Source organism: Panthera pardus, unplaced genomic scaffold (genome assembly GCF_024362965.1).
Source record: "Panthera pardus isolate Hobbes unplaced genomic scaffold, ASM2436296v1 HiC_scaffold_8, whole genome shotgun sequence".
NCBI classification, from domain to species: domain Eukaryota; kingdom Metazoa; phylum Chordata; class Mammalia; order Carnivora; family Felidae; genus Panthera; species Panthera pardus.
The window spans coordinates 16,569,110-16,582,699 of record NW_026527013.1 but is presented as its reverse complement, the minus strand read 5'-3'; the positions used below and the strand labels follow the sequence as shown (position 1 = coordinate 16,582,699).

The 13,590-nt window shown below is 47.5% G+C and overlaps 1 protein-coding gene across 1 annotated transcript in view; it reads left to right on the top strand.

Moving 5' to 3' along the window:
• The window catches only part of CCDC12 (coiled-coil domain containing 12), a 54,414-nt gene that overhangs the window by 142 nt on the left and 40,682 nt on the right, over positions 1-13,590 (top strand). The window lies entirely within an intron of this gene.

Sequence of the window (13,590 nt, the reverse complement as noted above, 5' to 3'; positions counted from 1 at the left end):
CGGAGTGAGGGCCGTGGATGAGGTAGTCAGCGTTGGGATCCAGAACAGGGACGAGAGACAGGAGAGGAAGAAAATGCAGCTGCTAAAGACGCGCATGCGCGCCCGTGTGGAGCATGCGCGAGGAGTCGTAGCCCGCCTACCAAGTCTGTGCTAGCTGCCTGGGACCCTTGGCGCTGATGCTGTGGTCGCGCATGCGCGGGGGTGGGGCGGGCAGTGGTAAGCGCGCTATGGTCTTCACTACTGTCTGGTGTTTGCCGCGTGGGTCTCCTGGGCAACTTCTAAGTTGGAGATGCTCGTTGGATTAGGTGTGATTTTTTTTTTTCGCGTATGAGCGCCCTGAATCATCCGTTTCCCCACGACCCAGCCGGCCTTCCATCTCTGGTGAAATTCACTGAATTTGGCAGACGCCTGCCCACCAGTGCGCCTTGGGCACGGCAGTACGAGACTGTGCTGTGGGCGTTGAGCTGGAGTCGTTGAGTACAAAGTCTAAAAAGAAAACCCCAATTTCTTGGTCATGGTGCACCTCAGGGAAAGGGGAGAACACTTCCCAGGCTACTTCTCTGGGGATGGATCTCCTAGTCCTATTAGTGGCCAAACTTGGAAGCCTCTTCTTTGCTTTTGTTTGACACCAAAATAGTCCGATTACATTTCCACTTTCTTGATCTTTCTGAGTAATCAGGAGGAAGGAGAACTCTGGAGTTCATTACCTGTGCGAAGTTCATAACCCTGTCCCTGTCACTTGGGGTCGTGGGACTTGGGACAAATGGCTTCATCTCCTTGATCCTGTTTCTTTTTAATTTTTTTTAAGTTTGTTTATTTTTGAGAGAGAGGGGGAGGGGGAGGGGCAGAGAGAGAGAGGGAGAGAGAGAATCTCAGGCTCCACACTATCAACGTGGAGCTGGATGTGGGGCTCTAACTCACAAAACCATGAGATTGTGACCTGAACTGAAACAAAGAGTTGGATGCTTAACTGTCTGAGCCACCCAGGAGCCGCTTCTTGAGCCCGTTTCTTCATGTCTGCAGTGGAGGATAACAACCCCTCTATATTAATTCTTGCTGGGTTATTTTGAGATCTGACAGGATCATCTGTATGAAAGAGCACTAGAGACCACAGAGCGGGGAGGTTGTCAGTTCTGCTCTCCTTGGATGAGCAAAAACTCCTCTCTCAATTCTACAAAGTACAAAGGATGGTAAATATCTAGACCTTCGAGGGATGGGGGAAAACAGGGACTCAACTTTCCAACTTTAAAGAATCAGACTGGCCAATCTGGCCCCTGTTTCCTTTCTACAGGGCGGTCTGGTATCCTGAGGGAAAGTACAAGGGGAAGTAATAGAGAGTGAAAACTAGCCAGATTGGCTTCTGCTTTTGTTGGCAACTTGTCGGCCGTGTCAGATCGCTGTGCTCAAAAACTGCCTGACCTAGGGAAGCTCAAGCCTCAGCCTCTCAGTGGGTAGCCAACCTGTGCTGTTGGGTTGTATTTAGGGCCCAGATTATTGGGGCTGGACTTGAGGTCAGAATACAAAGGACAACGTAGCATCTTCAGGGCCCATTGCCATGGGAAAGGTGCCCAGGAGCACTGGCTTTTAAAGAAGGATTCTCCGGGTGCCTGGGTGGCTCAGTCAACCGACTCTTGGTTTTGGCTCACATCTTGATCTCACCATTTTTGGGATCAAGCCCCATGTTGGGCTCTGCGCTGACAGCACAGGGCCTGCTTGGGATTCTCTCTCTCTCTCTCTCTCTCTCTCTCTCTCTCTGATCCTCCCCAGCTCATGGTCTAAATAAATAAATAAACTTAAAAAAAAAAGTGGAATTCTCTCAATGGGCTGAAAATATGTCCTGATTGCTATTTTTTCTCAAAAATTTTTTATTGTGGTAGAATACACATAACATAAAATTTACTATTTGAAATATGCTCATAACGGTATGTAACTCTACCATGATGTCCAGACCTTTTTAAACATCCCAGATATAAACTCTGTACCCTTTAAACAATAACTTCCCATTCCCTTCTCACCCCAGCCGCTGACAACCACCATTCTGTGAATTTGACTACTTCAGGTATCTTACATAAGTAGAATCATATACTATTTGACTTTTTATGACTAGTTTATTTCACTCAGCGTAATGTTTTTAAGGTTTATCCGTGTTGTAGCATGTGTGAAATTTCATTCCTATCTAAACCTCAGTATTACTTTGTACACATACCACATTTTGTTTATCCATTCATTTGGGGTTGCTTCTAACTTTTGGCCATTGTGGGCAATGAGTGTACAAATAATCTGTTTGTGCTTCTGTTTTTTCAGTTCTTTTGGGTATGTACCCAGAATTGGAAATTTTGGATTATGTTTTAAGGAACTGCCTGCCATATTTTCCATAGCAGCCACTCAGTTTACATTTCCAGCAGCACATGGATTTCAATTTTTCCACATCCTCATCAACACTTGTTATGTTCTGTTTTGTTGATTGTAGCCATCCTAATGGGCGTGAAATGGTATCACATTGTAGTTTTGATTTGCATTTCTGTAATGATGAGTGATGTTGGGCATCTTCTCATGTGCCTGTGGCCATTTGTATATCTTTTTTGGAGAATGTCTATTCAGGTTCTTTGCCCATTTTTTAATTGGTTTTTGTGGTTGAATTGTACAAGTTCTTAGTATATTCTGCATATTAACCCTTTATCAGATCTGGGATTCACAAATATTTTCTCCCATTTCCAAAATTGTCTTTTCACTTTCCCAGTAGTGTCCTTTGATGCACAGAGTTTTTGATTTTGATAAAGTCCAATTTTCTTTTGTTGATCCTGCTTTTCATACCAAACGAACCATTGTCAAATCCAAAATCCTAAAGCTTTCCCCCCATTATTTTCTTTTAAGAGTTTTATAGTAGGAGCTCTTACATTTAGGTCTTTGATCCATTCCAAGTTAATTTTTATGTATAGTATTATGCAGTGTCTAATAACGGTCTTTTGCACGTGAATATCCAGCTTTCTCAGTATCATTTGTTGAAAAGACTGTCCTTTCCCTGTTGAGTGGCCTTGGCACCCTTGTTGAATAACCTTATTTAGGGTCTCTCTGTTCTATTTTATTGGTTTATACGTCTGTCATTTTGCCAGTACCACACTGTTTTGATTACTATAGCTTGTAGTAAGTTTTGAAATCAGGAAGTGTGTGTCCTCTGACTTAGTTCTCTTCCAGGATTGTTTTGGCTTTTGGGATCCCTTGAGATTCCGTGTGAATTTTAGAATGGATTTTTTCAGTTTGTGCAAAAAACACCGTTGAGATTTTGATAGGGATTGCACTGAATCTGTCGATGATTTTGGGAAGCGTTGCCATCCTAGCGATACTAAGTCTTCCAATCCATGAGCATGGGATGTCTTTCCATTTTAAGTCTTTAATTTTTTTCAGCAGTGTCCTTTAGTGTTCATTGTACAAGTCTTTAGCTCTTTGGTTAAATTTATTCCTAAGTATTTTATTCTTTTTGGTGCTATTATAAATGGGATTGTTTTCTTAATTTCCTGTTCAGATTGTACATTGCCAGTGTATGTAGAAATGCAACTGACATTTGTTGATTTACAAAATCAACATCCTGGAACTTTGCTGAATTTGTTTGCTATTTTAACAGCTCTTTTTTCGTGGACTCTAGACTTTTCTGCATATAAAAAATCTATCGTATGTGAACAGAGATGGTTTTGCTTCTATTCCAGTTTGGATGGCTTTTATTTCTATTTCTTGCCTGATTGCCCTGGCTAGAACTTTAAGTGTTATGTTGGCTAGAAGTTGTGAAAGCAGTCATCCTTATTTTGTTCCTTATCAAAGGGGAAAATCTTTCAGTCTTTTAACGTCAAGTGTGACATTCACTGTGGGTTTTTCAAATATGGCCTTTATCATGTTGAGGAAGTTTCCTTCTGTTCCTAGTTTGTTGGGTGTTTTTATCATGAAGGAGAGTTGAATTTTGTCAAATGCTTTTCTTTATCAGTTGAGATGATCATGCAGTTTTTTTCCTTCATTCTTATTATTGTATTGCATTAATTGGTTTTTGTATGTTGAACCATTTTTGCATCGCAGGAGTAAGTAAATTCCCCTTGGTCCTTCATCATTGCTGGATTCAGTTTGCTGTATTTTGTTGAGGATTTTTGCATCAGTGTTCATGAGGGATATGAGTTTGTAGTTTTTCTTGTAGTGTTTTTGGCTTTGGAATTAGGGTAATGCTGAACTCCTAGAATGAGTTAGGAAGTATTCCCTCCTCTTCAATTTTCTGGAAGAGTTTGAAAAAGGATTGGTGTTATTTCTTTAAATGTTTGGTAGAATTCACCAGTAAAGCAATCTGGCTCAGGGCTTTTCTTTGTTGGGAAGTTTTTGATTACTTATTCAGTTTCCTTATTAGATACATATAGATGTATTCAGATTTTTTTCTATGTATAGATATATAGATGTTTTCCAATTTTTTAATTTTTTCATGAGTCAGTTTAGGTACATTGTGTATCTCTAGGAATTTGTCCATTTCATCTAGATTATCCAATTTGTTAGTGTACGGATTGCTACTTCAGTTGGGTTTAATCTTCACAGTTCTGGCCTCAGAAAGTTCTTAGCGGTGAACTCATTTCTAAAAAATGTGCAGTCGGAAATCACATGGCTTCTATCTTGGAATTGAGAGTTCACTGGCTTTTGGAGTTTCCTTCCATTCTTTTTAAGGAAGAGTTATTGTGAGGCTACATTCTTGACTCCATTGGGAAGCCTTTTCCTTTCCTGGTGCATCTTTCCTATCCAGGAGCTCCTGACTTTTCTACCCTCTCTAGTCCTTTTCTTGCAAAGGGGGAGTTAGAATATTTTGTTGACTCTTTAGTTTGCGGGCTGTGGTGTCAATGGTGGATCAGTGCCAGGTGATGAGATGTGGTTTGGCTTGGTTCAGAATGGGCTATTGGAGCTTGTAATCTATTCCTTCAACAGACGCGCACCGAGTGCCTACTGCGCACCAGTAATTTAGACCCTGGAGGTACAGCAGTGAACAAAGCAGATAGAAGTCTTTGCTCCAAGAAGCTTGTGTTTAGCTGGAGAGACAGATGGTCAGGCAACATGTAGTGTTGGACAGAGAAGGTGCTACGGAGAAAAGGAAAGAAGGGAGATGGAGAGTACATAGTGTGCCTGTTTTTCTCTGTAGCTCCTAATGGTTTAATTTCCTTTACTAAAGACAGCAGTGTTTTCAACTTTAACATGGTAACGGTGCCTGTTGCCTGCTTTATCTTATCTAGGTCTGGATGACCACCCTGAGAAGAAAGGAAGAGGGTTAATTTATAGGTGGAAGCACTGAGGCTGATAAATGTGAGGTAGTTTGCCAAGGTCACGTAGCTAGGAGGTATCCCAAGTGAGCGTTAAGGTTAGGAGAGGCCACAAGAACATGTGGTGACTCTTTTTATGCACTGACTTGGACTGGTTGCCCAGATGCAAGGTAGGGGTGGCTTGAAAAACTTCATTGTATACTTCCTGATACCTCTTGGTTTTGTGAGTTACATGCTTAAAACAAAAACAAAAAACCACAACACTGGAAAAAGAGCACAGGTCCCAAGTCCAGGCTGCCCTTATACACAGGTCTTAATCCCCTCTGGATCCTGATTTCTGGCCCTCCTTTCCGTTGGTGAGGATGGGTATAGCCTTATTCGCCACAGTTCTCTCTCTCTCTCTCTTAATGGTAAAATACATATAACCTAAAACTTGCCATTTAAACATTTTTCAGTGATAATAGTATATTCACAGTGTTGTACCACCACCACCACTGATTCCAAAACTTTTTTTTATCACACCAAACAGAAATGTGACACCCATAGAACAGTAGTAACTCTTCCCCCTTCCCCTCTCCTAAGCCCCTTGCAACCTCAAAGCTGATGAATTTGCCCAGTCTAAGTACCTCATACAAGTGGAACCTTTGTCCTTTTGTGTTTGGCTTGTTTCTCTTAGCATAAGCATGAGTTTTCAAGGTTCTTCCATGTTCTAGCATGTAAGAGAATTCCATTCCTTTTTAAGGCTGCATAATATTCCACTGTGTGGATGTATCACATGCAATGGATGTTTATTCATTCGTCTGCTGATGAATGCCTATCGGATTTTGTGACTAATGCCGGCATTGGCGTGTTGGTGGACTTACTGGTTTATAAGTGTTATTGGAGTCCCCATTTTCAGTTCTTTTGGACATATACTTACGGAGTGGAATTGCTGGGTCATATAGTAATTCTATGTTTAACTTTTAATTTTTTTTTTTCAACGTTTTTTATTTATTTTTGGGACAGAGAGAGACAGAGCATGAACGGGGGAGGGGCAGAGAGAGAGGGAGACACAGAATCGGAAACAGGCTCCAGGCTCCGAGCCATCAGCCCAGAGCCTGACGCGGGGCTCGAACTCACGGACCGCGAGATCGTGACCTGGCTGAAGTCGGACGCTTAACCGACTGCGCCACCCAGGCGCCCCTATGTTTAACTTTTAGAGGAACCACCGAACTGTTTGCCATGGTGGCTGTACCATTTTCCGCTACCACCAGCAGTGCCTGAGGATTCCAATTTCCTTACATCCTGCCGACACTTATTTTCCCTTAAAAAAAAAATTGTAGGGGCGCCCGGTAGCCCGGTTGAGTGTCCGACTCTTGATTTCAGCTCAAGTCATAATCCCAGGGTCGTGAGATCGAGCCCTGCGTTGGGCTCTGTGCTGAGTGTGGAGCCTGCTTGGGATTCTCTCTCTTTCCTCTGCCCCTCTCCCCCACTTGCATGGGTGTCTCTCTCTAAAAAAAAAAAAAACAACAAATGATAGTTACCCTAGTAGGTGTGAAGTGGCATCTCATTGTGGTTTTGATTTGCATTTCCCTGATGGTAAGTGCCATTGAACATTTAATCATGTGCTTATTTCCCATGTGTATATGTTCTTAGGAGAAATATCTCTTCATATCCTTTGCCTATTTTTCAGTTGGGTTGCTTTTCTGTTATCGAGCTGTAGTTGAATTCTTTATATATTCTGGGTATTAAACCGTTATTAAATACGGGATTTCCAGGTATTTTTTCCCCATTCTTTGGGTTGTCTTTTCATTCCCTTGGTAGTGTCCTTTGATGCACAAGTTTTTAAGTTTTATTTATTTTTGTAAGAGTGCTTTTAGTGTCAGATTTAATCTACAGTTTTTTTTTTAATGTCTATTTATTTTTGACAGAGAGAGAGAGAGAGAGAGAGAGAGAGAGCATGAGCAGGTGAGGGGCAGAGAGAGAGGGAGACACAGAATCCGAAACAGGCTCCAGGCTCCCAGCTGTCAGCACAGAGCCTGATGCGGGGCTTGAACCCACAAACCGTGAGATCATGACCTAAGCCGAAGTCGGATGCTCAGCCGAATGAGCCACCCAGGTGCCCCTAATCTACAGTTCTTAAGTGATATTTCTCTTAGGGTCAATGCCTGAGAGAAAGACAGTCAAGGGTCTCCAGTTTGAGTTAATTTTCCACCCCACAGTCGTTTCTTGTGAGACATCTGAGTGGGGAGTCTGGGAAGGAAGTAAGGCTGTCCTGCTGTGGGCAGACAGGGAGCAGGGGGTCCCCTCCTGCAGAGTGGAAGTGGCTCCCCATTTGCAGCTCAGTTGTCTGAGGTGAAGACGAGAACTGACTTTCTCAGCCTGCCCCTGCTGATGGAGAGTACCTGTCTGCCCCAAGGGAATGGCTCCTTGCTGGTCCCCTACAACTCGGTGGCAGGTCTCTCACTGATACCTGTAGGCACGTGGTTTTGCTGGAGGCATCAAGATTTCCTGCATGGGGTTGATGTCCCTTCATGGTGTTAGCTTCCTCCCCTCCCTGCAGCAGACTATAAACTTGGTTTGGTGACAGTATGGGGGAGAGCCAATCCTGACATTGTGACAAACGGAGACAAGATCAGGGTTGTAAGGTTTCCGCATGTTATTCAGCCGTAGAGTTCAGCTATAGTTGTGCAGCTGGCAGTCTTATAAAGTACTTCCTTGCTAGCCCGCTGATTGGTGGGGGGGGCCAGTCAAGAGGTTCAGAGATGCTAGGGTGCCCACGGTTAAGGAGCATAAGTGACTTCTGGATTCCAGCATGCAAGAACGCCTGCAAGAAGAGGATTCCATGCAAGGGTGCAGGACTGCCTGTGGGTCAGCCAGCCCAGGCTGATAGGTGGGAAGAAAACATAAGCTATTAGACTGTATTGCTGGGGGTCATTTCCTGGGAAAGCCAGGCTGGGTCTGGGGACGCTTCATGAGAAGGCACAGTGGAATTTGGGCCAAGGTGTGGAGGATGGGACTGGGAAGTGAATATTGAGGTAGCTGGAAAGGAGTATTCCAGGGGAGCAGCTCAGAGGGGGGAACAGTTGGGGGGAACAGTGGGGACAGTCAGGGAGGCTCCAGAGGGTTTGACAGCGAGCATTTGGCTGTGATGGCAGTAGGGGTGAGGTCTGAAAGTGCTGTTCGGTGTTTTGGTGGCCAAGTTCTGCAGAAGCCCGGGCTTCTAGCTGGAAGGGCAGCCACCCATATTTCTATATTGTACTTGAGCCTCATTTCTTGGTGCTCATGCAGAAGTTCCAAGCTGGGTGAGTAGGTGAACAGTTCAAAGCTGTGTAGAGGAAACTCTGTGGCATCTCTCTACGGTGCTATCCAGCAGGGCAGTGTGAGGCCGTTTCGTCCTTCTCTCATGTCTCTCTCAGCAGTCAGGTGGAGGCTCCTAAAGGTCATCAACTTGGCACAAACACTTGCCCTTGGCTGTCGGCTTTCCTGAGCATTTACCCTGGATTGGACTGTCTCGTTCCGTCCCGTGACAGGGAGTCTCGTGGTGTGGCTGGCCAGCTCCTCGGGCTGCTCATGAGCTCAGGAGCAAGCTTTGGCTGTCAGCTTGCAGCTTCCCCAGTGGTGCCTGTCTCTCACCCGGCTCTATGGACCGGAGCAGTAGGACTTGGTGTGGCCACAGCAGTGTTCTGCACAGAAGCTGTGCTGGCCGGTACCCTAGCCATAGCCACATGTGGCTCTTGGGCCCCTGAAATGTGACCAACAGGATGTTTCATTAAATTTTTTCACTTTTAGTTAATTAAAAAACATTTTTTTTTTTAACATTTATTCACTTCTAAGAGACAGAGTGTGAGCAGGGGAGGGGCAGAGAGAGAGAAGGAGACACAGAATCTGAAGCAGGCTCCAGGCTCCAAGCTGTCAGCGCAAAGCCCGATGCAGGGCTCCAACTCATGAACTGTGAGATCATGACCTGAGCTGAAGTCGGATGACTGAGCCACCCAGGCCCCCCTCGTTTTTAGTTAATTTGTATTTAAACAGCCACACTTGACTTAGGGTTGTCTTATTGGACAATACATCTCTGGAGGACCTGTTCCCTCTCGCCCAACTCGTAAGAGGCCGTGTCTCTGACCGAACTCCTTATTTATTGAGAGCTATGAAGGAGAGGGTAAGTGGAAACCCAGATGACCATGAGATCAGCCTTGGGGAGCCTAGAGTTGCGGCAGAGGGCTTTGAGGTTGTCAGTCTTCATGGCCGCTGTCTGCAGCAGATGCTTATTTCTGTGTGCATTATTCTCTGTGTGTGCATTAACTCCGGTGGAGTTAATGTCCGGTGGACATTTCATCGAGGTACAGTTATGAGTTATGTGCTCAAGAGACTGGCAGTCTGGAGAGTAGAGCAGCGCCAAGGTGGAGGGGAGCACGTTGATAATGTTGGACTTGGGTGCACCGGGGAGGGTCTTGGCCAATGTGGGCTGAGGGTGGAAGGGGGAGCTGGAGGGAAGGGCTGGCAGTTGTTGGTGGTGGGGGACAGTGAGGGGTGGGGTGGGGTGGGATAGGGTGGAGTGGGGTAGGGGTGGAGAAGAGCCTAGTGTTCTAGGTGAGGAGTCAGACTTGTCTATGTCCTGCTCATCTGTCAGGAAGTTGCCTCTGGCCTGACCTCATGTGGCCATATCCCCATGCCCACTGCCTCCATGTTGACAGCCTCTTGCAGATCGGCTGTCATAACATTTACGTGGCAGCTTGTGAGGGGATCTCTTGATTTGCTCAATCCGCAAGCAGCCCTTTGAGGTGGGTTTAAAACAGTTTATCCCTGTTCCGTAGACCAGGAAGCCCTGGCCCTGTGTCCTTCTCTGCTTCTCACCCCCCGATGCTTGGGAAGAAGCAGCCCCCAGGATGGGGTCTCCTTCCCATCACACACAGAAACTGCCATCAGGCCGCCTGGTGGATGCTGGGTGGTATAGTGGAGAGCATGGGCTTTGGAGACAGATGGATTGTTTTGTTTGGTTTGTTTTAAGTTTTTGGAGCCAGATGGATTTTTTTTTTAAGTTTGTTTATTTTGAAAGAGAGAGAGAGAGAGCTCAAGGGAGCAGGGGAGGGTAAGAGAGACAGGGAGAGAATCCTAAGCAGGCTCTGCACTGTCAGCACAGAACCCGATGCTGGGCTGCAACTCAATGAACCGTGAGATCATGACCTTGAGCTGAAACCAAGAGTTGGACATTTAACTGGGTGAGCCACCCAGGTGCCCCCAGATGGATCTGATTTAAATCTCAGTTCCACACATCTGTGGGACCCAGAGTGGATCTTTAAAACTCTGAGCCTCCCTGGCCTTGTCTGTAAAACCGAGACATGGCTTCTGACCTCATCAAGTAGCTAGAAGAACAGAGAAAGAGGTCCATGAAGTGGCTAGTTCAAGGTCTTACCCACGAGCCTTTTATAAGTTGGATGTGTGTCCTTTCTCACCCACCCTGTCAAAGTGAGGAAGTCTGGGTGTCACTGCTGGGTGACAGTGGGTAGAGCTGGTGTTTCTAAGGGAAGCGAAGAGGACATCTCGGTGGTCCCCCCGGCTTTCCTCAGCCTAGCTCTCCTTCCTTGAAGTGGAATTCACATTTAGTGCAAAGTGTTAGATTAACACAAGTAGATTTGCAGAGCCACAGCCAAGATGGTGTGTGTGTTCCCCATTCTTCCTGAGGACCAACCTTCTCTTCCCCAGCTCTGCTCAGACCCTGAGATCTTGGAGCCAGTGACAGGGAGAACCTTGTGGGTGGGAAGTTTGGGACTCTCAACACAGACACCTGTTGATGAGCCAGTGTTGCAACTTTGGATGGAGTCATCCCTTCAGAGGGCCTTAACTTGTCATGTGTGAAATGAAGGTGTCAGATCAGTCTGAGGTTTTCAAACCTACCTGTGCGTCAGGATCACCTGGGGAGACAAGGTGCATTCTTTTCTTTGGCTCCACCCCAAATCTCCTGTTGAGATCTTGGTATGGAGCCTAGAAATCATGCAGTTTTAAAGATCCCCAGATGATTCATTTTTTTTTTCTTTTTTTTTCACAAATCTTTGATCACTTCCTTGACATTCTCCCATGACAAAAGGAAGGAGAACACCTCCTTTCCCTGGGGCATTAGTTGCATATCCTCATGGCAGGAACTCTGCAGTCAGCCATCAAACAGGTATTTATGGAGGACTGGCTGTGTGCCAGGCCTGGGGATCCAGATTGCGCATAAGACTGCTTCTCTTCCTCAAGGGGCTTCTCTAGGAAGGGTGGGAGACAGTATACATGTGAACAGGGAAGATAGTGTCAGGAACCTGTGAGTGGCGGGGCGTGTGTGTGTGTGTGTGTGTGTGTGTGTGTGTGTGTAAGGAGGGGCTGTGTGTAAGACAGGAAGACCCCTCTGAGGGGGAGATTGGAGATGGTGGTGGTTGCAGGGGAGGGATGGGATGCCAGGATCTAGGGAAGAACATTCTAAACTGAGCAGAGAACTAGCTTGGCTTGTTTGAGGGGCAGAAAGAACCCCTGCGTGGCAGGCATCCAGTGAAGGGTTGGGGAGGTAGGGCAGGAACTCGAGTAGAGAGGCCCTGGCAGGCTGGCGCCACAGGGGCTGGGCTCTAGGGGCAGTGGGGAGCCATTGGAGACCTGAGGGCTGGGCCCTGTCCTGACTGTGTGGAGGCAGGAGGCTGCTGCATTGGGCGAGCCGTGAGGGTCACAGGACATCCTGGCAGGTGGGCTGTGCTGGCTGGGGGGATGGCGGCACCTGTACCTGAGGTGAGAGGTACAGGGAGAGTGGTTTTGAAGGGGAATCAGGAGTGTGGTGTGGCTACATCGGGCCTATTAGCCATCTAGGTGGAGAGAGCCTGTCAAGCGGGCATCGGGACTGCAGAGAGATGCCTGTGTGGATAGGATCTGGAGCCCTGGGGCTAGAGGAGGTCCCCTAGGTGCCGGTTTAGCCAGCAGAGACGAGGGCTGGGGGAACAGGCATGTCAGAGGCACTAGCAGAGGAAACTTGGATGGGGGGCAGGGGGGCTGAGAGAAGCCAGGTGAAGACCAGAATGGGTTTGGACCCGACAAGGTGATGGGCAAGCGATTTTGGTCCGGCTGTTTCCGGGAAGTGCGTGCGGGAGGGGAAGGTGCCAGGGGGGTCCTGGTCACAGCCTCGCCGTGGGTTAGGCCTGTCCTCTGCTTTGAGGCCACGCCAGCCTTCACCTGTGAGACTCCCTGATCTCCCAGGAGAGGCAGCACCCGGCTGAGGCAGTGCTCCTGTGGCCTTGCTCTCTGGGCTGGCCCGCTGTTGTGGTGTGGGCAGCCTTCCCCACCCCCTCCCTCGCAGGTGGGCAGGCCCTGAGGGCTGCTCCCAGGGGAGCTGAATGCTGTGCGGGAGTCAGCCCCCCGCACCGGGGGTTGTTGGAACAATTGCTTTTTGCCACCGTGCTCTGCCAACCCTGAGATCAATGGAGAGATAAATCTCTTCATGTTCCCGAGCTTTGTGAGTCTTTGGCCAGAAGTCGCCATGGTAACCCCTGCCTCCCGGGATGAAGATGAAGTGAGATGGTGTGTGCGCATGTGTCCTTTCTGCTACACTCGTATTTTACCCCTAGTGAGGACCCCTTTATTTTACAGATGTGACAGCAGAGACCGAGACAGGGCCCACACCCTGATCCTCTGACCTTGGTCACCTCTCTGGGGAGCCCACCGCCTCCTGGCCGAGTCCCGTGGTGGCGTGGAACTGGTGCCTGCTTCCCCTGGGAGCCGAGCAGGGAGGGCCCTGCAGTGGCTGCCTCAAAGCGGAGGAGACCTTCCCGCAGACTGGTCTCATATTCTGGGGAGACACTACTGGCCTGGGCTAGGGGTGAGCCTCTAAGTGTCCCTCAGAGGGCAGGGCTTCTCGAGGTAGATGCATGCTGTTCTGGATCCTTCGCTGTTTAGCTCACCTGTCACCCGAGGCAGCCTCATGAAGCAGCCCTGGGCAGGAGGCCGTAAGATGAGGGCCCTCTTTCTTGCTACGTGACTGACACGTTGTTGGGGCCTCAGCTTTCCCTTTGAGTGACTCCTGTGGCATGACAAGATGTAACCAGGTGTTTGCAAGGCGTACAAATGGGGGACAGAGGGTTGAAAAGCAAACGAATCTTGAAATTCAAGCTGGTTTTTCATTTTTCCATTAGCTTTTTGCAACAAAAGAATTTTTGTGACCTTGGTGGTGAATCCCTCAGTTGTTGTTGCCTGTTTCCTAGAGCCAGGAGGGCAGAAGGGCGTGTACTTCCCTCCAGGTAGCCGTCCTCTGGGTGTGCTTCGGGGACCTGAGGTACTCCTCTCTTTGGGGACTGACTTCTTACTGTCCTCTCTT